General features: G+C 37.5%; 1 long non-coding RNA gene across 1 annotated transcript in view; it reads left to right on the top strand.

Moving 5' to 3' along the window:
• Positions 1-858: 858 nt before the first annotated feature.
• Positions 859-23,478, top strand: part of LOC309878168 — an 87,997-nt gene continuing 65,377 nt past the window's right edge. The window contains exon 1 of the long non-coding RNA XR_014317497.1: positions 859-901. This is a non-coding gene — a long non-coding RNA (uncharacterized lncRNA). The remainder of the gene's footprint in view (positions 902-23,478) is intronic.

Genomic DNA, 23,478 nt, shown 5'->3' with positions numbered 1-23,478 from the left:
GATTTGGAATCAGCAGGGTTGAGGTAAAAGTGTGGCAGCACAGACCGAATGTCACCATGAAAGCATACCTTGTCATAGCAGCTCTGTATCCCCGGAAATCAGTCAAACTGTGCAGTCTGCAGCTAGCTTCATGCTCAGCACACACATCCATGTGTGCATCTGTGGTCTTGCTTCCTCTTCTGTTGGCATCTTCTCCCTGCTACATTGTTCTTACCACAAAAGATTGGACAACTTTCTTTCAACTGCCTTTAAGCACTTAGATAAATCTCTAATTTCCCACCAACTGAGAGAAGGCCATTGCTGCTATTACAGATCTGTTCAGGTACCCTGAATAGGGTAGTATTTAGAAATACAAAGGCCGAATGTAATCCTGAGCTGTATAATGAAAACTAACGTAGCGTGCAGGGCTTTGTTTTCCTAACTTGATTACATTATGAGTTGCTAAGTGGATGAATGTTGGTACAGGCATAAATAAATGAGGGAAAGTCTATTGCAGTACTCTAAACTTATATGTAGATTATAAAATTAAACCCCTACAATGCCGCCACGCTGATTTATTTAATTTGACTTGAGATATTTATTAGCTTGGACATTCTAGATCTCTTAGAATGCTGCACTCATGAGAATTATATGTTTCCACTAAGTTGAACTACTTCAATATTGACATTCTTTGCTAGAACCAAAATGACCACGGCTAGGATTTCCGTAGAAAAACACTTCTTTCACTAAGTATTTTTCTTGTTTTGTTTATTGCCATTACTGCAAACTAAATCAAGCTCTCTTTGTCTTCCTCCTCTTCAGCTTCTGAAACTCTGTTTAACTGTACTTCCCAGGAGCTTGTTCAGCAATGCCAAGACATTATGGAATCAATGGGGAACAGGAAGAAGACAAGCAGGAAACTGTAAGTGCCCAATACAAATGTATTTCTATGACTTTATAATGGCTTGAGCAGATGTGTTATTTTATATTCATCTAAGTGTATTTGGTTATTAATACTTTAAGACATTTCCTGACCAGAGTTTCTGCTCTGTTGCTAATCAGTAACCCGTTGTTTCTCTTTCAAAATGCATTGTCTTTTTAAAAGATCCTTCTGAGCACTTCTATTTGACTATGTAACCATGGGTATACGGTTAGTTACCAGTAACAAATTTGTGGGAGTGAATCATTTGGCTTAGTTTTAGACCTAAATAAAAATTGTGTCTTTGAGATCTGAACAATTTAAGGAGCTAAAAGTTTACCATTGGGATTTTAACTGAACACTGCCATAATCATCATCATTGTTAGCAATATATATCTGTGTATGTGTGGGCTGTGATGTTCTTTATTTTCATTTTATTAATAATTCTGTGGCACCCATTCATGCATCTTCTCAAATGCAGCTACTAAGGTTTTGTAAAAAAACAGAAATTAAATAGATATTAGAATAACAAATCCAGTGATTTTTATACAACTAATCTCAATTAATGATGGAGGAGGTGAGATTTTAAGGGGGCATTAAATATCAGTAGAGAAAGAAACACACATGAGGCCTTATTCTATCCAAAGAAGATACTTGCAAAACAAATAATAGAACTGATTTGTAAATGACAGAAAGACCAGTAGACAAAATTGAACATTAGCACATGTGGATGGTAGCACAAAGCTTGACAAGGAGAGTCAAGAAGATAGTACCATATAACTGATGACAAGGAAGTAATATTAAAGTTTGCAACCGATGATTAGAAAGGGCTCTGAAAATGAAGGTTGATAAGGTCAAAACTGATGAGTCAATGTACTATTCTTGGCTGTGATAGTTAATTATCTTCATAGCAGCTTGTATGGTTCTATGATTTTGATTTGTGACCAAAACTGTGTTGATAACACACCAATATTTTAGCTGTTGCTGAACAACGCTTATATGCCATCAGAGCTTTCTTTGTTTCTCACTCTGCCCCCACCCACAGTGAGTAGGCTGGGGATGGACAAGAAGCTGGAAGGGAATACAGCAGAGACAACTGACCCCAACTGGCCAAAGGAATAGCCCATACCATGGAACATTGTGCTCAGCAATAAAACTGGGAGGAGCGGAGATAGGGGTTATTTGCCAGGGGTTGCTGTTGCTCAGGGACTGGCTGGCCATCATGTGGCTAATTTAGTGAGTGCTGTTTTTTACACTTGTTTCACTTGTTTACGTTGTTTTGTTTTGTCCTTTTTCTCTTTTACTTATTAAACTGTCTTTATCTCAAGCCATGAGTTTTCTCACTTTTGCCCTTCCAATTCTTTTCCCTCACTGGGAAAATCTCACTGGGTGGGGAGTGAGTGGCTCTGTCATATTTAGCTGCCTACATGTGTTAACCCACCACAGTCAGAGACAGACTTCAGCTGTATTTTGCATATTGAGAAGAAATAAGACAGTAGTAGACTTGACATAAAATTTAAAGGAGATGGAATAAAAATACCAGGAAAAAGGAGGAAAAATTTACCTGGTCTGGTTACACAGGTAAGGTAATGAATCAGGTTATTGTTGATCTAAAATCTGTATTTTTAGATGAGACTGTGGCAAAAAAATAAAAAATAAAAAAAATGCTATTTTTAAGGTGTTATGTTTGTACAACATACTGAGATACAGAGTAAGATGTTAAGACCAGTGAGGGAAAGTGGGGGAAAGAAAGAAATGAACAAACTCCTCGTATCTTAGTTTGGGAGAGAAACATAAAATGTTCATTTTCTAGACAACTGTCTCCTTATACCTGATCTCTGTTTATCTTTTAGAAATTATTGATGGACACAGATATGAATTTTGTCTTTCATACATTCATGTCTGTGGTTTGTGTGTACATACATGTATGAAGAGATATCTTGGGCCAGCTTTCGAGAAATTTCAGACAGCAGTTTTTGGTGAAGCCTTTTTCTTTCAATTATGAAAATTTTTAAATACAGTAAAATTCTTCCTGCTAATGCAGAGATTGGAAGAATGAATCAAAGATATATTTTAAAAATTATTTTTAAAAAACAAAACGGAGAAAATATACAGATTTTGATTTTTTTTTTTTTTTTTTTTTTTTCAAGGTGGAAGACCTCTTAGGTGGTCATATGATGTAGCCTCACGGTTTGAGAACATTCTGCTAGAATTAATTTTTATCTTCTAGATGTGTTTGCTACTTACTTATTTGCTCATTTGCTTAATAAAATAAGTTTAGGTCCTCAGGCAAAAACTGTTATTCAGAATGCAAATACTGTACTTACAATTCTGTACTTACTTTATTTAGGCAGTTAACAAACTCTCTGAATAGAAGGACCAGACAAACCACTGTAAAATTTCTATTCCATTACTTTGGAAAATCCTCCCCTTTGACTTCCCTCTCCTAACCACAACCACACTTATATTTGCTATTTTGAGGAATGCCAACATTGTTCTCGGCTGTATTTTCCTTGCAATCTTAGTGGTTATAAATTGAATTCTTCGTCCTCTGCTCTGGTTCATATTTTTTAACCTAAATCAAACTCGTATGTCAATCTCCAATTGACTAATGCATGCCATATAAATTTAAGCAACAAGATTGTGAGCCGTATACTGAGAAATGACATAATACTTGAGAAAATACAAAATATTTACTAAGCTAAAGCCAGTGAAAATGGCCATTAGTGGTAGCAGCAGAATTATGAAAGGGAGGAAACATCAGCTAACTTAGCTCATTTTGAAAAGAAAATAACTTTGTCAGTCTAAAAATAATAGTCCTTAAGTGCTGTAAATATACAAAGTATGCTATTTGTTGATGATATGTTGTTAGTTAATGAGAAACAGGGCTAAACCTGCCAGTAATTGTAAATTGCTATAGCTCCATTGAAACTCATATAGCTCCTCTGATTTCCATCAATTAAACATCTGTCCCCAAATCTAATGATGAGTAATTCTTGCAGTGTGAGCCAACTGATTTATTTTTTTTAAATCCACATAGATGTTGGTTCCCACAGATTCTCTTTTTACATGTCCTCCATGTGCCATCTACTGCTTTGGCTTCCCTAAACCAAGTAGAACCCTTTCCAGTGAACATGAAATGCATCTGCGGAGCTTTTGCTTAGCTTGATCACATTGTGGCCCTCTTTTGTATCTCTCTACTGGCTCCTCATCTGTTAACAGTGTCAGGTTTAAACAGCTTGCCACCACTTTCATAGCTTTGTGTGTAAGAACAGCTTGCCCTCCTTAGCTGTCCTCCCACATCAAACTTCCTGTTCCCGGTCCTCCCCATCTGCTCCTCCAGTATTCCCAAATCCATCTGCTTCTCATATTATCACCGTCTTTTTTTCCATGTCATCCCTGCTGAACAGAACAGCCTGCCTGAGTTGGCTTGCAAGTTTTGCCTTATATGTTTATACTCAAGTCTTTTTAAGGTTCCTGTTTCATCTGTGACTTGCACTTTAAAAGACCCCTTTTTGTTATTCCGTGTTATTTATGTCCTCTGAAATTTGTAGACCTGTAAGTCAGGAGCAATTCCTTCCTGAACATCTATTGCTTAATGATGATACATAAAAAACCATTATTGTGTTAGGAAGAAAAGGCTGGGAATGTTTTCTTAGATGTACTGTGAGATTTTAGTTTTTTTTTTTTTTTTTTTTTTCTTAATTAAAAGTTCTGATCTTCTGTCATTTCCTGCTTGAAGACAAGATCTAACATGAAACTCCTCCCCTTCACTTATAAGAGGCAATGTTTGGATGTACGGTACCAACCCCTTCAGCAGTACGTCCTGCAGGTCCTTCTGGGAAGTGACATAATCTGTGGTAGGACCTAGCACAGCTATTTACCCATTCCCTTTGCAGAAGGGAACATAGGAACTGCCTTAAAAGGCGGTGTTGTGAAGAAAAGGGGGCCACAGCTTAATCAAAGACAATAAACTCCTATTTACACGCCCTGATTTGTTGGAACTGATTGGCTTCAGTGGGTCTAGTGCCTGCCCTGTACAAGTTAAGGAAAGTTGAATCTAAACATTACACAGAATTAAGTTTGGACATAGCATTCTCTGAGCTTTTCACTGGGCCATCCTTAGAAAAGGACCATCAATGGCAATTAGTGTCTACCTCTCAGTGATGCAGAGATGAGCCAATATGAGGTTTATACACCTAGTTTTCAAGTCTCTTACATATTTCCCCTAACTAGCTTGGAAAAACAATTTTGCTTCAGTCATAGGCTTATATAGCTTAATACAAGAAGCACCACAATACAGTCTGTCAACTTCTGACAGTTGATTCTGTATTGAACCCTATTAGTAATGTAATGTTTGACTAAAGCGTATCTTCTGGAAAAGACCAATTTTGATTGGAAAATATGTAGAGATGGAGAATTTTTTCCTCTTCCCCTTCCCCTCTCCAAGAGTAAATAATTAACTTAAAATACCTTATTTAAATTTAAATATGTCCGGCATCAGTTTCTTGACATTGGATCTTAAAGCTTTTTTTTCCCCCTAAATTTAATAATTCTTTAGTGTCAGGTATTTTCTCTCAATGAAGGTATTTATACATCATTATTCTGCTCAAATATTATCAGTTGAAATGAAGAAAGTAAGGTCTTGAAGTGTATCCCATCTCAGCATAAATTATTTTTATCCAGCCTTCATTTTTGTAGCTTTTCCAATTTAATTGTTCTAGTTTTCCTATCTTCTTTTTAGAAAGTGAACTTTAAAACTGTGAGCAAATATTTTTCAGTGGATTAATCAGCTCTACAGGTTAAAACACATTTCTACTCAATACTTCTCCATTTATATATCTAGGGTTTCTTTCTCAATATTTGTTAAATCATCAAGCCCAATTTAAATTTATACACTCACACTTAAATCCCTTTCTATTCCTGCTTTTAAAGATCTAGCATCCCACTGTATAGGTCTGTAGTGGCCTATATACATGTCTCTGTGAAAGTCCCACTATGGAGGTGAGTGGAAATTAATATTAGTAAATCACCAATGAAAATGTTGAATTGTATTGCACCTATACCAATTTGCCAGAGCTCCCTCAGGAATCTTCCATTCAGTTGTTATCCCTCACTAAGAAATGATTCTAAGCTACATCTTAATCCGCTGATATGTCTCATTGACATTGGGTAATGCTAAAGAAATCAGAACTGCATGTCTTACAGAAGTCCAAGATTATTGCATCTGTACAGTTACTTTCATTAATAAAATATATAATCTCCTGAAAGGATTGAATGGGATAAGATATATTTGACAAGATCTGCTTTCCAGTAAAACATGCCAACTGGCAGTAATTATGTTCCTATCTGTGAGTTCTTTATCAATTCAATCCCTTTATTGGTTTTCCATTATTTTGCCTAAAATAGATGTTACACTAACCAGCCTGTAATTACCTGGGTCATCCAACTTGCCCTTTGTGGGTGCTGGCAAATCGTTAGCATTCTTTCTGTCTTGAATTTCCCCATTATTAAAAGATTTATTAAGATTACTTCATTGGGCCAGATGTATAGTCAGCCAACTCTTCTAGGAGTCAATTGGTTTTAATGTGGTTATAGGTAGCTGATACCATCTTCCTTGACCCTAAACTTCATCCAGTGATCTCCACCCCACACTCTCTCCCCCCAAGCTTGGCAGCTTCTGCTGTTTCTGCCTTGATATTAACACTTTAACCGTTGCTAACTATGGTGGACCCTGATCTCACTACTAAGATGATTTATTTTGTTGTTTTGGCTGATTTATTAAAAAAAAAACACTTGCTGTCCTTAAGACTACTATCATTCATTTTTAAGCTTTCTTTGACAGGTTTCTGCACTGTGTATAACTCATGATTTCTATGGATTGCTGACTGCTATTTTTCCATGAGTTATGTACTGTATCTATTCTCCTCCATTATTGTCTTAATTTTGATCCAACTGGTGGTTTAATCAAGATACTGTCTTTCTTTGTGTATGGTTTTGTGGTCTTTTCCCATACGATAGACTTTTTCCTAAATAGTTGCTGGTTCACTTGTTCTTTTTGTTCTTTCCCTTGCAACTTCTCCTCCCAGTTTAGCTTTTTTTATTTTCTTTTTTTTTTTTTTTTCTTTTTCTCCTTGTCTCTGGGAAGTGAGCTGTTTTAAAGCAATAGTTTATATATGTATAAAAAACCAGCTATGTCCCTCTAGCCAGTCCTGCTTGCCGAGCAGTATGATTTTGCCATGCAGGCTAATGTGCTAGTTAGCTCAGCATGCCACCAGTGATTCTGGATGAACTTAGGAGCTCTTGCTCTGGAAGCAGACAAGCACAAAAGTATCTCAACCTCATTCCTTCTGATCCCATGTGTGGTTCTCAGAATGTTTGTTTCTGGAAGTAAATAATAATTCCCATCACATTGTGATATAGCACGAAGTAGTGTGGCTGAAACTGCAGTTCTGTTACTATTTATGTTGTTGATGTCAGGCTTTTTTCATAAAATTCTGGTGTGTCCAAAGCATTGGAGGTAGTTCTTGTTCAATAATTCTTGTTGAAGAAAAAATATTTTTGAAACAGTTTAAATTGTTAAGCTGTGGCTGATGGAGGCAGCCACATTGGTTTTAAGGGTACAATAAAAGGATCAAGGTGATCTCAAAAACCGAATCTTAAGATGTTAATATTGTAATGTTTCCCATGACAACTTCCAGAAGGCAGAAAACACTGTTTTGAAGAGTGCTATCTGCAGTAGCATGCACTTCATGTATTATTTTAATGGGGCTGCTTTCAGAGATGAATGCCTATCACGGCATGAAACAAGTTCTTGTAATAATAACGCTTGTTTGTAATGCTACTGCACATGTGTGTGTGGGTGACAGTAAATCCTAACTGTCTTCACCTGCTTTCAACATTAATATGAGATACAAACAAATACTTGTTTCTAATAAAAATAAGTAACCCATTAGATAGCTTCCAGAGGATGTGCAGCTCTTTTGGTTACTGGCTTTGTTACTGGCTTTGGTTAATGAAATGAAATTGACAAAGAAAAGCCCAGAAAAGATTTACTGTTACATAAATCTTAGGTATATTTTGTACATCCTTGGAACAACACAACTTTAGACATTAGCTTTAAATAGATTTACAGGAGTCAAAGGTCATAGTTCCTGAAAACAGAGGAAACTGTGCATAGAGATCGTGTTTATTTTCAGTCTCTTAAAAAAATCAAATGAAACCATTCAGTGTATAAAGCAGAAGCACTTTGTTATGAGTAGCAGAACCAAGGACCGTGGATATTTTCATCTCCCTGGTTACCATGTGTAACTAAAACAGATGTAGAAAACTTGTGGCTTTTTTTCATCATTACTTGTCTTAACATTTTTTTTTTTTTTTATTGCAGTTTGTTTAAATAAATACAGTAATTCTCTTGGAACATCTGCCCATAGGGTATGCACCAGAAAATCCCACAGCAGATCGGAAGAGAAGGCAATATGCAGTGGCCTCTGAGGAGGGAGTCCAGTAACAGATCTGTCTCACCTTCCTAAATGAGTGACAGTTGAATTACAAAGTTTTACTTAGGACAGTTGAAGATAGATTTACAGGATAGATGAAAACCCAGCACCGAGACATTTTTCCACAGATTGAATGCCAACAATTTAATTTTAAATAACCCATTTTTAAATTATAAACAGTTTTTAAATGAATATTATTTTCCTCAATTGTTGAATACCAAATGACATGGTTATTTAAAGCTAAAACACAGAATGATTCAAATCTCCTTTCTGACTAGTCTGGGCATAGTGCTAGCCTCCTTTGGACAGGCTGCATACTACAGGCTGGATCACTGGTACTTACTTAGTGATTTCAGTATTTTTCCATGCAGAACTATCCAATTTCCATCCATTTCCATCCATTTTAATGTAAATCTCCATCTGTACATTAAGTACCATTTCATGTCTTTCCTAATTTCTAGTCTTTCTTTTTATTTTATTTTATTTTATTTTATTTTATTTTATTTTATTTTATTTTATTTTATTTTATTTTATTTTATTTTATTTTATTTTATTTTATTTTATTTTATTTTATTTTATTTTATTTTATTTTATTTTATTTTATTTTTTATTATTATTTTTTTTAGGGGGTAGTTAATTAGTTTGTGGTTATTGTAGAGAAAGTTTCACTCGATGCCTCTTACAGACTTGCCGTTTATAGCGAGTTATAAAGCTATTCTTCATAATGCTGATGAATCAAACCTAGCGTTCCCTTTTTTTTCTGCTACAGAACAGGCCAGGAACAGGCCAGTAACCAGTCATAGGATTGTTTGTGAACTTCCATCTTGGCTTTCCCACAAGGCTTTCAGCATTATAACTCTTTTATCTGACTGAGAGAGAAATTGGGTCATTTGGGTTACGTCAGTTACTGTATCTGTGGTTCATCAACTGGGATGGTAATGGGTTCCTCCCACTGAACAGTTGCTTTTGGAGTGCGTTGGTGCATAACCTAATGTACTAATGTATTTATTTATTTGCAGGGCTCTTATCTGAGTAGGGGATATGTGTTTATTTACAAAGTAAAGCTAAATTGCATTGAATTAGTAGCATGGGAATTGCTGCAACTGCTCAACTCTGTTCTGAATACATTTGAGTGGAAATGTTTAGTGGAAGTATATGGCTCCTCTGAATGCACTGGATGTGGTGGACGTTAAAGGTGTCTGAAATCCCTGGAAAGTGTAAGACATGGGAGAAAATATGAGAAAAAATAGAGCGAGAATGAATAGAAACAGAAAAGGAGTGAGTACAGTGGTTTATAGGCCTGAAAAGGCTTATGTATATGTTTAGCACTTCTGCTTATGTGTTCTGAAGCATGGTGCTTTTTCTGTTGTGGACACAGTTGTAAGAGAAGTCCTGCCACATAGATTCTGTTTACCACAGCTTCACGGGCAGTATTAACTGGTTATTCTTCGGACCTAATTCTGGACACACCAGTCAGATGCTGGTTTAGAAATGCTGTTTCCCAAGGCTCCCTATGCATCTAATGCACAGAAGAACACCAATATTGGTAGCAAAACTGTTCTCCTAAGCTTTCCTACATTCCTGCCTTTCAATCCTTTAGCTAGAGTTTGCCAGAGTATCTCCTTTCAGCTTCAATTAGGGCAGCTGGAATTGTCTGAGTGATGTCAAATATATAATGCACAACTGATGTTTGGGATCAAAACCTTTCAGTGCAATTAGGCTTTTGAAACAATGTTTTCTGAAGTACCTTATCCTGAATTTTCCTTTCTTTTTATTCCCTCTGTGGTGCTTTCTGAAGTCATTAACAAGACATCTGTCCCCAAAAGCTGGATGCAGATTGCATTTGGACAGAGGGCTTCCTTAGAGGCCAATAATTTCATACTGGTATCTCTCTAAGTCCTTTTTATTATTGTGATCATCAACAAAGTTAATCTCTAGGATCAGTGACTAGCCAGCACTGCTGTCATGTATACAGTGTCATAGCAGCTAGCAATGCTTGTACTCGTGTTTTGTCACAAAGGAAATACTTTGCATCTTTAATAACACAGAATCACAGAATTGTCTAGGTTGGAAGAGACCTCCAAGATCACCGAGTCCAACCTCCGACCTAACACTAACAAGTCCTCCACTAAACCACATCACTAAACTCTACATCTAAATGTCTTTTAAAGACCTCCAGGGATGGTGACTCCACCACTTCCCTGGGCAGCCCGTTCCAATGCCTAACAACCCTTTCGGTAAAGAAGTTCTTCCTAATATCCAACCTAAACCTCCCCTGGTGCAACTTTAGTCCATTCCCCCTCGTCCTGTTGCTAGGCACGTGGGAGAATAGACCAACCCCCACCTCGCTACAGCATCCTTTAAGGTAGACAGTGATAAGGTCGCCGCTGAGCCTCCTTTTCTCCAGGCTGAACAAGCCCAGCTCCCTCAGCCGCTCCTCGTAGGACTTGTTCTCCAGGCCCCTCACCAGCTTTGTCACCCTTCTCTGGACTCTCTTGAGCACCTCGATGTCCTTCTTGTAGCAAGGGGCCCAAAACTGAACACAGTACTCGAGGTGCGGCCTCACCAGAGCCGAGTACAGGGGGACAATCACTTCCCTAGCCCTGCTGGCCACACTGCTTCTGATACAAGCCAGGATGCCGTTGGCCTTCTTGGCCACCTGAGCACACCACTGGTTCATATTCAGCCGACTATCCACCAGTACTCCCAGGTCCTTCTCTGCCTGGCAGCTTTCCAACCACTCATCTCCCAGCCTGTAGTGCTGCTTGGGGTCTTGGGGTTGTTATGCCCCAGGTGCAGGACCCGGCACTTGGCCTTGTTGAACTTCATACAGTTGGCCTCAGCCCATCGGTCCAACCTATCCAGATCCTCCTGCAGAGCCTTCCTACCCTATGCTCACCATATAATATAATATGCTCACCAGTACTTGGCTCTTACCAACCGGTAGGACTGGGGTCTGTCCTTCAGTGCTGGAGGAGAGGAGAAGAATAAGGGAGCGAGGGCGGGAGGCACTGGATACTTGTGGAGTGTTTAAAGCACTGTATAAAGCCAGGTTTAACTGCTCTTGGCCAGTTTAAGTTGACCCTATAGGTATACCCAGGGCACATTCATAAAGGACAAAAGGTCAAAGTATCAAAGACTTGGAATAATCAGCCTACAAATGAATGGGGAAAAAAAATAAATGGTTCCTTTTCTTTCCTTCAGTTGGGGATTGGATATTTGCCACCAAGCTTCAGACATAATTAAAGCAGGGGCCTTGTTCACAGCAGGTACAGCAGAATACCTTCTTTCATAGCTGCTGGACTATGATAATATTGTTTCTCTTGCATTAGAAAGATTATTTTGTTCAAATACTTCTTTGGGGCATAGCTTTTCCTATGCTAGGGAGAATCCCATGTTTCCAGTACAGGACATCTTCTCTTCCTTCCTTTCAGGCTATGCCTTTTTAACAAGGCAGGGGAGAACATCCCCTAATTAACAAGGAAGTTGTGGAGAGATGAGATTCCACAGACATAGCTATTGGCAAAGTAAATGGTAATGATGTAGAGGACTGAGATAATCAGACTACAGTTCTGCTTTTGGAAGACAGTAAAAAGTCTGTGACGTAGGGAGGGATGATATCTACATTGGTGTGTCCAAACATGTCCTATAACAGAGTAATGAAGGTGTGAAGAGTTGTTTCTCTGCAAAAAGATGTAATCAGTTCCTGGATGTAGTGAAGCTGTTGGGCATATTTCCACTTGAGCATGTTTTGCAGGAGACCTGCAAATATAATGAAGTTATGAAATAAGTGAAATATATAAGTGAATAACATAATAATCAATCACTAGAAATGATTTTTGTCTGTCATGCAGCCATATCCATGTCTTACATGGGAGAGACTGAGCATCCAGAAAAGGTCTTGGGGGATTTAGGCAAAGCTTTCAGAAGACTGTGCTTTCCCTTTATGATTGTACATCCTGAAGGAAAATCAGTCTGTGAGGACAGTGATGGAAAGATTATGTTTGTACTTATATTTTATGCACCAAACTTGGGTCCATTTCCTTAAAAAGGTGCTTTACAATGCTGCAATTTTGTGAATATGTCTACTAAGGTTTGAGGAATCCACTCTGAACTGGCTCAGTTCAGTATAGTGGATTTAAGTGTACTTCATTGTTTATAAATCCAGCTGGTTTCCAAATGTTCTGGGGTCCAGTCTAGCCTTCTAATATAATTATGAAAAAAAGGTCAGGCTAAATGTCAGGTGTTGACAAAGTACTGATTGTTTCCACTTTGCAGGCTTCATAAATGTCAAGAGAAAAGAACTCTGCTGTCTTGCCTTATTAGAAAAGAATTCAGTGAATGTAATGCGTCTGAAGACTATTAGTGTGGCAGCACAGCAGTCTCAGTCTCCCTCTGTACCAGGTAGCTCACGGGGGATGGATGGGTATTCAGGTTTCTCCATTTTAGCTTTATGCTGTGGAAAAAAAAACAACCTTTATGCAGAGAAGTTGGGTATGTACCTCAAAATCTTTTTCATTCTCATTTTCCACTTCAAGTTTTGGCCTTTCTGCAGAAGTTACTCACTACTTTGTGTTGGTTTTGCTTTCACCCATCATTCTATGTTTTTCCTTTAATTTACTTGAACAAAGATTATTTGCCAACACGCTTATAATCACCATCATCCTGCACTCAACTTTTTCTGTCCACTCTGCTAGTTAATACCTGTAGTAATAAGGTGCACATTATGAAGAAGTGTTCTTCCTGAAGCACTCTTGATCGTCTTCATCAGTCATTAAGTTGTATCTACCAAGTAAATCCTTGGCACCAGATTCAGGACTCGAGTCTGGTGGTCCTAACAGGTAGTAATGGATTTTGCAAAAGTGAAATACAGTACAGTAACTGTTCTGGAGAACTGCAATATGTGGTCACAGTGTTTCACTTTTTCTTTAACTGAGTTGGAGAATTATTAAATGTTTCAAAGCCAGAGAGAGGGATAAGAGAGCATTTCTTTATAACAGTGGTTCAAAGTTCTAGGTGAGCCCCAGAAAGCTACAACACTATTGTTGCAGCCAAGTATATGTCTGTTCTTTCTTCATAGAACCTCTCTCTGCAAATGAACTGTGAGTGTATCTCTATAGTATACTGCCTATATAACTTTATTTGTAAGTCCATGCACGTGCATAGCTATGTACACACATCCATACACCTTTTACTCATTTGAATCTGTGTTTTGCTGGATGTTCCTGAAAGTAGATGGTCCTTAATCTAGTTGCATGAGTGTGTTTCATTTCTTAGAGGCACCTTGGAAAATGTGAAGGTGAAACAAAATGGCCAGTTACCTTGAAAATAATCTCCACCAAAGCAAATTACTATTAACCTCCCTCCTGTGTTCTGCCTCACAGTCTGATCTCCCAGAGATGCTGTGCACCTGTAACACGGCAGGACAGAGCATAAGTTTTTCTTTCTGTCTTGAAATTTTCTAAACCTTAGAGATATAATCCTATTTACATTTTCACTGAAAAGAATTGAAATGTGTGACTAGTTCTGTGTTTGCAGGTCTAAGCAGATGAAGTAGGAATTCCACTTTTTTTTTTTTTTTTTTTTAAACCAGGTTTGATTTAATTTTGTTTTGCTTTAGCAGAATGTATGCTAAGACCAGCAACAGGAGAGCAAAGACTTGAGTGCCCAGTGACATTCTGTTCTGTTTGTGAGGTCCTTGGTGCAGGCTGACAAATTTTTATTATAATAGAATCATAGAATATCCTGAGTTGGAAGGGACCCATAAGGATCATCAAGTCCAACTCCTGGCACTGCACAGGTCTACCCAAAATTTTAGACCCTGTGACGACTAGGTGCGCAGTCCAATCTTTTCTTAAATTCATACAGGCTTGGTGCAGTGACTACTTCACTGGGGAGCCTGTTTCAGTGTGCGACCACCCTCTCAGTGAAGAACCTCTTCCTGATGTCCAGCCTAAACTTCCCCTGCCTCAGCTTAACACCATTCCCGTGGGTCCTATCACTGGTGATTACAGAGAATAGGTCACCTGCTTCTCCACTCCCCGTCACAAGGAAGTTGTAGATTGCGATAGGAATAGTTATAGTAGTGACTGAATCTTGTATTGTTGAAACCAGAGGTTAGGCATTTTTTAAATGATAGTATATTAGTAATTGAATGTGTTGTTCTAGTTTAGTTCTGTGGTATCTATCAGCAGTAGCATGCTGAGCTCCTAAACACCGAAAAGTCTTTTGAAGAGATGTAACATAGAAGTGTAAAATGTCTTATGGTCCATATCAACACATCCACTAAAATGAGTAAGAATAATACTTACTTATTTCCATTTTGTTTATTCCCTTGTGTAATATTTAAATCAGCAACATTTTAATTAGCAATATCTAACCTTTTGTTGTTTCTGATATATCTATTATAAAATTAATGCCATTAGGTGAGGACCATTTTAGGGTAGAAGGTGTTATGTAATGACTTAGACTTCTAAGTGTTATGGTGTTTCCTGCCATGCATGAAGACACCTGGAAATTAAGGTTAATCCTGAGAATAAATTTATGAGTTTAGGTGAAATTCTACTTTCAGTGTTTACTATCAGCACACAAAGACTTGGGCTGTCCTATTTGGATCAACAGGGACTTTTAGGTGACAAAGAATATTCATGCACTTGATGGATTATCCCCCAAACTATAGAAGACAGCTTTTAAAAGTTTATGTAAAATACAATTTTATTCTGTTTTTAATTAATAAAAATATATATCTAAGCAGTCACAAGAAGAAATCTTCTCAATTAGGCTATTATGAATGAATTTGAATGATATCATTTGCCTTTTAGTGTATGCTACTCCAATTTGTTTAAATCTCAGGCAGAAGTGGGGGAAATGTTGCCTTTTGGCAGGAAGCTGCCTCTGTATTTTAAATGCATACATTAAAAGTAGCTATCACTGTTTGTTCCTTTTATATCTGTATCAGTGTGCCTAGAAGTATGGCATAAAAAGGGTATGTGAAAAGCAGGAATGGATAGATTGCTCTTGATCTGGGAAACTAGAACATAGAGAAGTTTTTTTCCATGCCCCTTGGGAGACTACAAAAGGCATTCATTTTAAAAGTAGACCAGGGTAATTACCACTACATTTATGTTAGAGGTTAACATTAGTGTTATTTCCTCTATTGCCTGGTTTTACAGAATGTTATGCCCCACTGCTTTTATTAGATCCAAGCAATGGATGAAATAAGTGTTATTAACCTCTAACACTTGAAAAATTAGTCTTAAGGAAAACAGAGACAAAGCTAGGCAGTGACTTTTCTTTGCTAGTTGGGCAAGGTGCTGTAAAACTTTGCAAATTTAATAGTTATTTCATAACGTATCCATTGGGGAAAAAAGTGAAACAAAGTAAGAACAACGGAAGTCAGTAAAATGCTTGCACCTTTTCTTAAGTTCTTGAAATTTTACATAAAGTAGAACAATAGAAGGCTTTTGCTGAGCATAAGATCATTAGAATCGAAGAAAAATGACTGAGTCTGAGTTTTAACATAAAATGTTAATCAGCTGTATTCACTGACATATTTGAGAGCCAAAAACATTTTAGATACTTTACTTAATGGTTACATTCAGGCCCTCAAACAATCCTAGTTAAAACTATTCCAAGACCCAAGTGCTTAGTACAGAAAGGGAGTGGTTACAGCATCACCAGAAATAAGAGCTAAAGAGGTTCCCACTCTACACAGATTTAGCAAAAGTGTATATCCTGTCATTGTTAAGAAAATCCCCAGGGGATGAAATCAGAAGAAACATGGCTTGATATACTGGAACATGGATTCCTGAGGTCACACCCTAGACTGGTCAAAAACCTCATATATTTATGACCATGGATGCACAGCTCTCTCTTCCTGCTCCTCACTTGCAGAGTTAAGCAGTGGTGTTTCTTACCATACTGTTCTGAAGTTAATTTGATTAATAAGGTAATTAGGGAAATTGAAGAATAACGTAGAAGAATAACATACAGGGGCCATAGAAGTGTTTGTGGCCCTGGGCTTGTTTGAGCCCTGTTGTCCTATGAATTAAAATACAGTGTCAAGTTATGAATAACATCTTGAATGTATTTTTTTTCTCAATTTAAACTTAGATGTAAGGTCTTCTAACCAATTTAACTGTAACAAAAAGTAAATAAAATCTTTAAAAAAATATCTAATTTCTTTCCCATTTGCCACCACAGCCTTTGCTAACCTTGCAAAGAGTTAGGCATGCCCTACTCTCCAATCAGGACTCTAAATTTGAATGTGGTTTAACTTTAAATGTCTGTTTAAGCTCCACTTTCTTCCAACTGAGTTAAATCGATACTTAAGTGCTCTTTGAGATACCATACCTTTTGTCATTATGTTTCTTCATTTCTTACTATGAATCCTTCATACAGAGACCTCAGGAATGAAAAAGATACGAGAGAAAATAAAAGTCACAAACATTGTTAGGAAGAAATAAAAACAAGAGAACAGATTTACCAGAGAATTTTAATGTATTAAATACATGTACACAACAAGCTACTTCTAATTACTTCTAATTTTGTAAAAGCTGATATACCCACCTCACAGAGCTATCACAGTACTCAACATTTTGGGAAAGTGAACCAATGATCTTATTGGTCCTTCCCATCTCTAACTGCTACATGGTTATATTTTATTCTGTATTGGATTTTTTAAAAAGATTAAAACTAATCACTGGTGATAAGGATATGTATTATTGCTTGAAATGAAAAATATACCATAGATCCACGAGGATGGGGGAAAAAAAAATGCTTTGAAAGGTGATTTTAAAGGATTCTGCAGGACTCATGTAGTATAATTTCTGTGGGGAGCAATTATGGTAGAGAGCACTTCCTTGAAATATAATTTCTATAAGCATTTGTTATTGCTCCTCTTTAATATTGCTGAAGTTCAGAATGTAAATACCATCATTTTTTAAACACCTAGAATATTCAGTGACCCAACTAATTTACTTTCAGAATATTCAGTTTCTACTTACTTTGTTAACTATCTCCTCAATTGCTTAATTGAGTATTTTAAGCCAATAAATTACCCTTCAACATTTCTGTCTGGAAGCTCAGTCAGTATCCAAAACAAGCTAGTCATTAATGAACACTTTCTCGTACAAAAGAAGGGAAGGCAGCAGATCTGAATTGTGGACCTTGTTTGGTTCCCTTATTCTAAACACATTAGTACACTGTATTTCCCCACTTATATAGGCTTTTGTATGGTGAGCATGTGACTGTTTAAATGTCCCAGCAGGGCATCCAGGGACTGCAAAAAGGAAAAAAAAAGAAGAATGAAAAATAAAAGAAAATTGTTTGGAACAATTTGCATTAGTTCAAGGGCAATGTTAAGCATTTTACAGCTGGTTTATTGCTATTCTTGTGCTGTTTAAGCTGTCTTTCATGTCAAAAGTCCTTTCCTGCTTACAAATCATCAGGAAGAATTGCGGCCACCACGCTGTTCGCCTAAGCTCCTCCAGGGGTTCTGGCCCTTTGATCATAGATATCGTTTGCAATCGAGTTAAAAATAGGGGGCTGCTGAGATAAGCCGAGGCTCTGACAGGAGAGCAGCTTTCCTTTTTCTTTTGGACTTTGTTCGCCCCTTCCCTAGTATGGGAACAAGTAATCTGGGCACAGAAGGAGTAGTGTTATGGCTTTAGGAGATGTGTTTGAAGGAGCTGGGGAGGTCATTAAAGAGCTCAGCCCCTTGCCAGCACAGGCCGGCTTTGCAAGGTCTCTGGGTTCAAAGACAGATTTGTAAACCAGAGCCTCAGTACATAAAATTAACAAAAGCAAGCTTGCATCCATCTTTGAGGCAGATTCAACTCAATGGCAAAATTTTAGCACTTCCCAGCTCTCTTTACTTGGGAGTCTTTTCCAGGCTGATGAACATCACTTCCCCAATAATTCCATTACAGTTGTCAAAGAACCCCTGTGTGTATTAAACCTGATAGAAAATTCTGGTTGACAGTGGTGGGCATTAGATCAAGTCTGAAGTAAGTGGCTTTGTTGCGGAGAAAATCTCCAGAACAGTGCGTGTGCTTTTCTCTTCTAGGTGTAGTAGGGAAAGGTTTTCTTGAACAGTGTCTGTGTGTTATGTGTGTGTGATTCTGAAGAAGAAAGGATGGTGTGACAAGTTAGGTTAATAACCCCAAGTAAATTCATTATATTTTTGTGCCATCTTCTTTTACAGTTATAATAGCACCTCCTTTTGGAAACAGTCAGGTTTATCATGGAGAGAGAGGTCTTCAATTACAACTGATTTTTTATTTTTTTTTTGTCCTTAAAAAAAATAAATACCCAAATAACCCAAAATGTAGTCCACACAGAGATGGCCCAGGCAACGTGCAGTCTACCTTTATTAATATTATTTATTTGTTTAATTATATTGCTTAGGAACCTGGGTCATGAACCCAGAGGCCTGTTGGACTAGATGCAAAACCAGAAAAACGTATAACGAAAAACCAGTTTCTGCAGGCCTTTTGTAACCAACAATCTAAATACAGGGAGAGGCAGAGCAGCTGTCACAGCACATCAGCAGCCTATGTTTTTAGCAGTCCTTATGGCAAAAGAGTTGTTTCAGAAGGGATTTGAATGTGGATGCAGAAAAAAAAAAAAAGCTTTACAACCATTTTTTGCAAGAAGTGCAGTTTATATTTCATTTGATAGAGGAGAAGGAGTCAGAGAATATATAGGAGAGCTCAGTGCTGTTATAGATATTATGTTTAAAGGATATCAGGGAGGAAAGATAAGGGAGAAGCAGGTTTTATTAGTTGTACAGATTTATTTGGGGGAAAAAAATCCCCAAATAAGATCGCAAGATCTTAAAAAGGGCATTTGTGTCTGGAAGATTTTTTTTCCCAACATTGCAATTAGTATAATAGAAAATATAATTCTACCCATAAACTTTTTCTTGTTTATAGAGAGGACTTGTGTGGCCTATGAAATAGGCTACAGATATGATCATGATGAATTTTGGCTTCACTGATGAATAATGTAAAGTAGCTCACTGTTGTCTAAGAAATGTCTTAGACATTTCTGTTCTTGTCCCCCAAAATAATTGGGGGTGGTGCTTACTCGCTCAAGATTTTTTGCTGAACACAGTCACGTAGGAGCTGTGACATGACAAATCAGTAATTCTGTAAGTACATGATATTTTATGAAACCAGGAAAAGGTGAAGTTGGAGAGAAAAGTAAATCAGACTTGAATTTTAGGTGCAGTTTAACTGTTACAGAGCTGCCTCAGTGTATGCAAGATTAACAGGTCAGTATTTCTACTGCTGGGTTTTGCATCTGGGACTATTTTAGCCATATAAATACTACTAGCAGTAAAACTAAATATAAAAAAATCACTGGAAGCTTTGTGGGTAAAAGTTGCTTTTACTCTTTTCCCCCTTTTTTATTTTTCTGGTAAGATGGAAGCTTTTTTTTTTTTTTTTTTTTTTTTTTTTTTTTTTTTTCCCCTGGATAGTTTTACTGGTATATATCTTGACAGAAAAAGAATCAAATGGCTTGTTTTATCTTTACAACAAAAGATACCTTTTCTCCAATGTATTCCAACTACTCACTTAAGATTTATTACCTATAAAATAAAAGGAGAGCCTTTATAATTTTTCAGAGAGTGCAAGTAATATTGTCATTAATATCTCAGATTCGTTGGTCACCTTGGCAGCTGAAGGCAGCCATCAAAAATGTGAAACAGAACCATGAGCTGGAATGAAGAGAATTGTTTTCATGAGCAAAGCACAGGTATGGTCAAAGAAGCTGTTGAATGTCGAAGTCGTGATCCAGGAGAGGAGTGGGATCACCCGGTCTGCTAGTGGTTAGCTGAAAATGTAAAGGAGTAACATGACTAGGTGCACACTTCTAATATCTTTGAATTTGCTGTATTCAGTCCCTTTCACAGTAAATGGGGAAATACCGGGACTTCTACTGTAGGACGGGCTAGTTCTGTCATGTAGTTGATGCTGAAGTCAAAAATTGATCACATGAATCATGTATTAAAAGCTACCATCTCTCTTTGTTGACCCTGGAGGGGGGGGGGGTCTGAGACAACTCGCTTGGCCAGAAGATGGCTGGTTGTGGAGAAATAGTTGGCCCCTCAACTGCCCCTCTTCGAAACAGTATTTGATATGCCATGGAGCAGCCTACTTTGGGGTGCTTTGTCTGTCTGTGAGCAATGGGGACAGGCAACTGCAGAAGAGCCAGGTGAAAGCTCACATCTGCAAAACACTGAGCAGTCTTTTCTTGGGCAGCATCATGTGCTTTCTGAGCTTGCTTCTGATGTGTCCAGTTACAGAACTGATCCAGTTTTTTTTTTTGACATAATACTGAAAGAAAAACACAGAGCATATTAATACTTATCCCATGTGGAGAAAGCAAAGCATTTATTTTAAACATATGTAAAATGTATAATTAATATACAGAGAAAAAATATTTATTGCTCCTTAATACAAAACATAATACAGTAAGTGCTAATAGCAAGCCACCATAAATCTATATTGTTGATGATGTCAAAACGCTCATCAGCTTCAATTCATATTTGGTTTATGGTAATTATACAGCTCATTTGCTAATTAAAGGAGTCCCTGCTGTAACTTCTAGTAGTGGGGCGATTGCAATTTGTGTTAGGAAGCTGCTTAACTGTGTAATATTAAACTGTTGTACTTGCTTGTTCTTGAGGCAAATGTAAGTAAAATTGCTATACTCCTGAGGCAAATTTGGGAATGTGCAATACCTGCCTCTGTACCTACCTTCTGCTGCCCAACATGGGAGAAAGTCTACTAATCAGTCAGGAAGATTAGGATATACTTAGAAAATAAGCTGTGTGGTGTGTGTGTGTATCTTTGAAGGAGATACACGTAGCCTTGAATTTAATACATTTGTGGTTCTAAACAGAATTAATTCTGTGGCTGTGGAAAGCATAATTTCCACTATGGTCCTGTAATCACTAACGTGTAGGCTTGACCTACCACATATGTAGGCGTTTGCGATGGGAAAAGTAATGTAATTGGAGATTTTATGTAGGTATCCCTCTTTGAGAGGAGATGTAGATTCTACACATAAGCCTCAGCTTTTAGAACAACAGTGAAAAAAGACAAGATGTTTTGCTCTTGAAAAAAATAGCTTGTCTCCTTCCAGCCCTTTAGAAAGTGCTGCTTGAAGGTGGCCTTGCTTGCAGCTTACTGGTTAGAACCAGCACCTTCTGTGAAATGGCTTAGCTCTAACATGATTGAAAACACCAGTTCCTAAAGTATTGCCTTTGTATCTGCATTTGCCTCCTTGTTCACTGTTGTTTTTTTACTCAGTTCCTAATATATTGCAAGGTTATGTGTAGTGACATCTATGGTAGAAATGGCATTATGCCTTTATATAGGGAATAACATAAAAACAGTCTCCGGGATTGTTTTAAATTTCCTTCTGATGATCTGTGCCTCAGGGAGGGGAGATAGGGAAGGGATAGAAAAAAACCTTTGAAGAGAATGGAAAATCCATTTGCACAGATGTCTGGAAAATCAGTTTCCTCCCAAGCTGTTGTAATACTTTTGAAGAAATCATTATATTACCTTTTAATCCCCTAGTGCCAGCAGTTGCCTGTGTGACCAGATATTGCCAGCAGTGGTCTGTGTCTGACAATCTTCCCTCAGTGTCCACATGTTAATTAGATTTGTTCCTGTGGAGAAGCACACTCATACACATAAACACATGCATTTTTTCATTTTCAAATTTTGACAGAGATTAAGGAACTGTAAGGACCTGTCAAGCCATATGGAACACCATTTACTTCCTTTTTGGCACCAAGTATGTCCTGTCCCTATAGAAAGGAAGAACTGCTGCAAAAATGTTGGCATCTGCATTGCTTGTGATAGTCCATGCACCGAGAAAATGGGATACTCAGGCTTCTTCTTTTTGCAAGACATGCAAGACAATATAAACTGAATATTAGTTCAGTATTTTTGTATATTCTATATAATTTGTTTCATATATCCGTATAAGAGTTTGAAATCTGTGATGAAATAATCAGTTGCATTACTCTTATTTATGTCAGAGATGGTGCTGCATAGATAAATATGCATCACCCATGAAGTGACTTGCATTTCTGTATACTGTCCTGAAATATTACATAGTTTCAGCTTAGTTTTGCCAACGTTACAGTCACATCCTGGGGAAAAGAAACGTGCAATCAGGTACAGGAAAATACGTCATACTGTCACAAGGGCACCTGGACTACAAGGGGGTTTGCCGGGTGCACAATGGAATATTCCTGCATGCATTTTTACATGTTAAATTTTTGCCATTTAATGGATTAATAGATTATAACATGCTCTGAATACCAATATCAATTGCCAGCCAAATCTCTGTCCCTTCAGTCAAGGAACTATATAGAAGTTAAAATGTCACACACCTAAGTAACACTAAAAAAAATAAAGGGAGGGAATAATAATAATAAAAAAAAGTCTCACGATTTGATGACTAGTTATTAGATAATATAGTTACTAATGTAGAGGTAGTACTATGTAATTAGTATGATACCCATGCAAACAATATTGTCTTTTTAGTCGTAATACTGAAGGCACAAACCCATTCCACTCCCTCTGTAACAAGGCTTTGCTTTAATTGCTAACAAAATCTGGAAAAGTTCTTGTTGAGGATGTGTCTTCATATAAAATGCTTTATTGGGCACCCTTGGAAGTGGTGAGCCAGACTGATTGCTTAAGCCTCAGCCACTGAAATTGTAATTGTATGTGTTGGTGATCTTGGGATTAGGATAAGAGAAAGAAAGTCACTCTGTTTTTGAGGTCATGTTGCTCTTCAGATTTCTTAGAGGAGACTATTTTCCAGTTTTGAGGATGTGTCCCCCCCCCCCCCCCCCCCCCACCCGTTTTTTCTGTCTCTTTTACAGTTCCTTTGAAAGAGTGATGCAGATGTTATCTGAGCTTTGTTTATGCTGCCATAGACAAAGATGATATGTCCAAAGTCAGCTAAGTAACCCCTCAAAGCCACTTAAATGTGCATTATCTCACAGACGTGAGCAGACACATGGTAATTGGCTTTCTCCTGGTAGTAAGT

This window comes from Aythya marila, assembly GCF_965140915.1.
Source record: "Aythya marila genome assembly, chromosome: 4".
NCBI classification, from domain to species: domain Eukaryota; kingdom Metazoa; phylum Chordata; class Aves; order Anseriformes; family Anatidae; genus Aythya; species Aythya marila.
The sequence above is the reverse complement of the archived record's forward strand: the minus strand, read 5'-3'. Positions and strand labels throughout refer to the sequence as shown.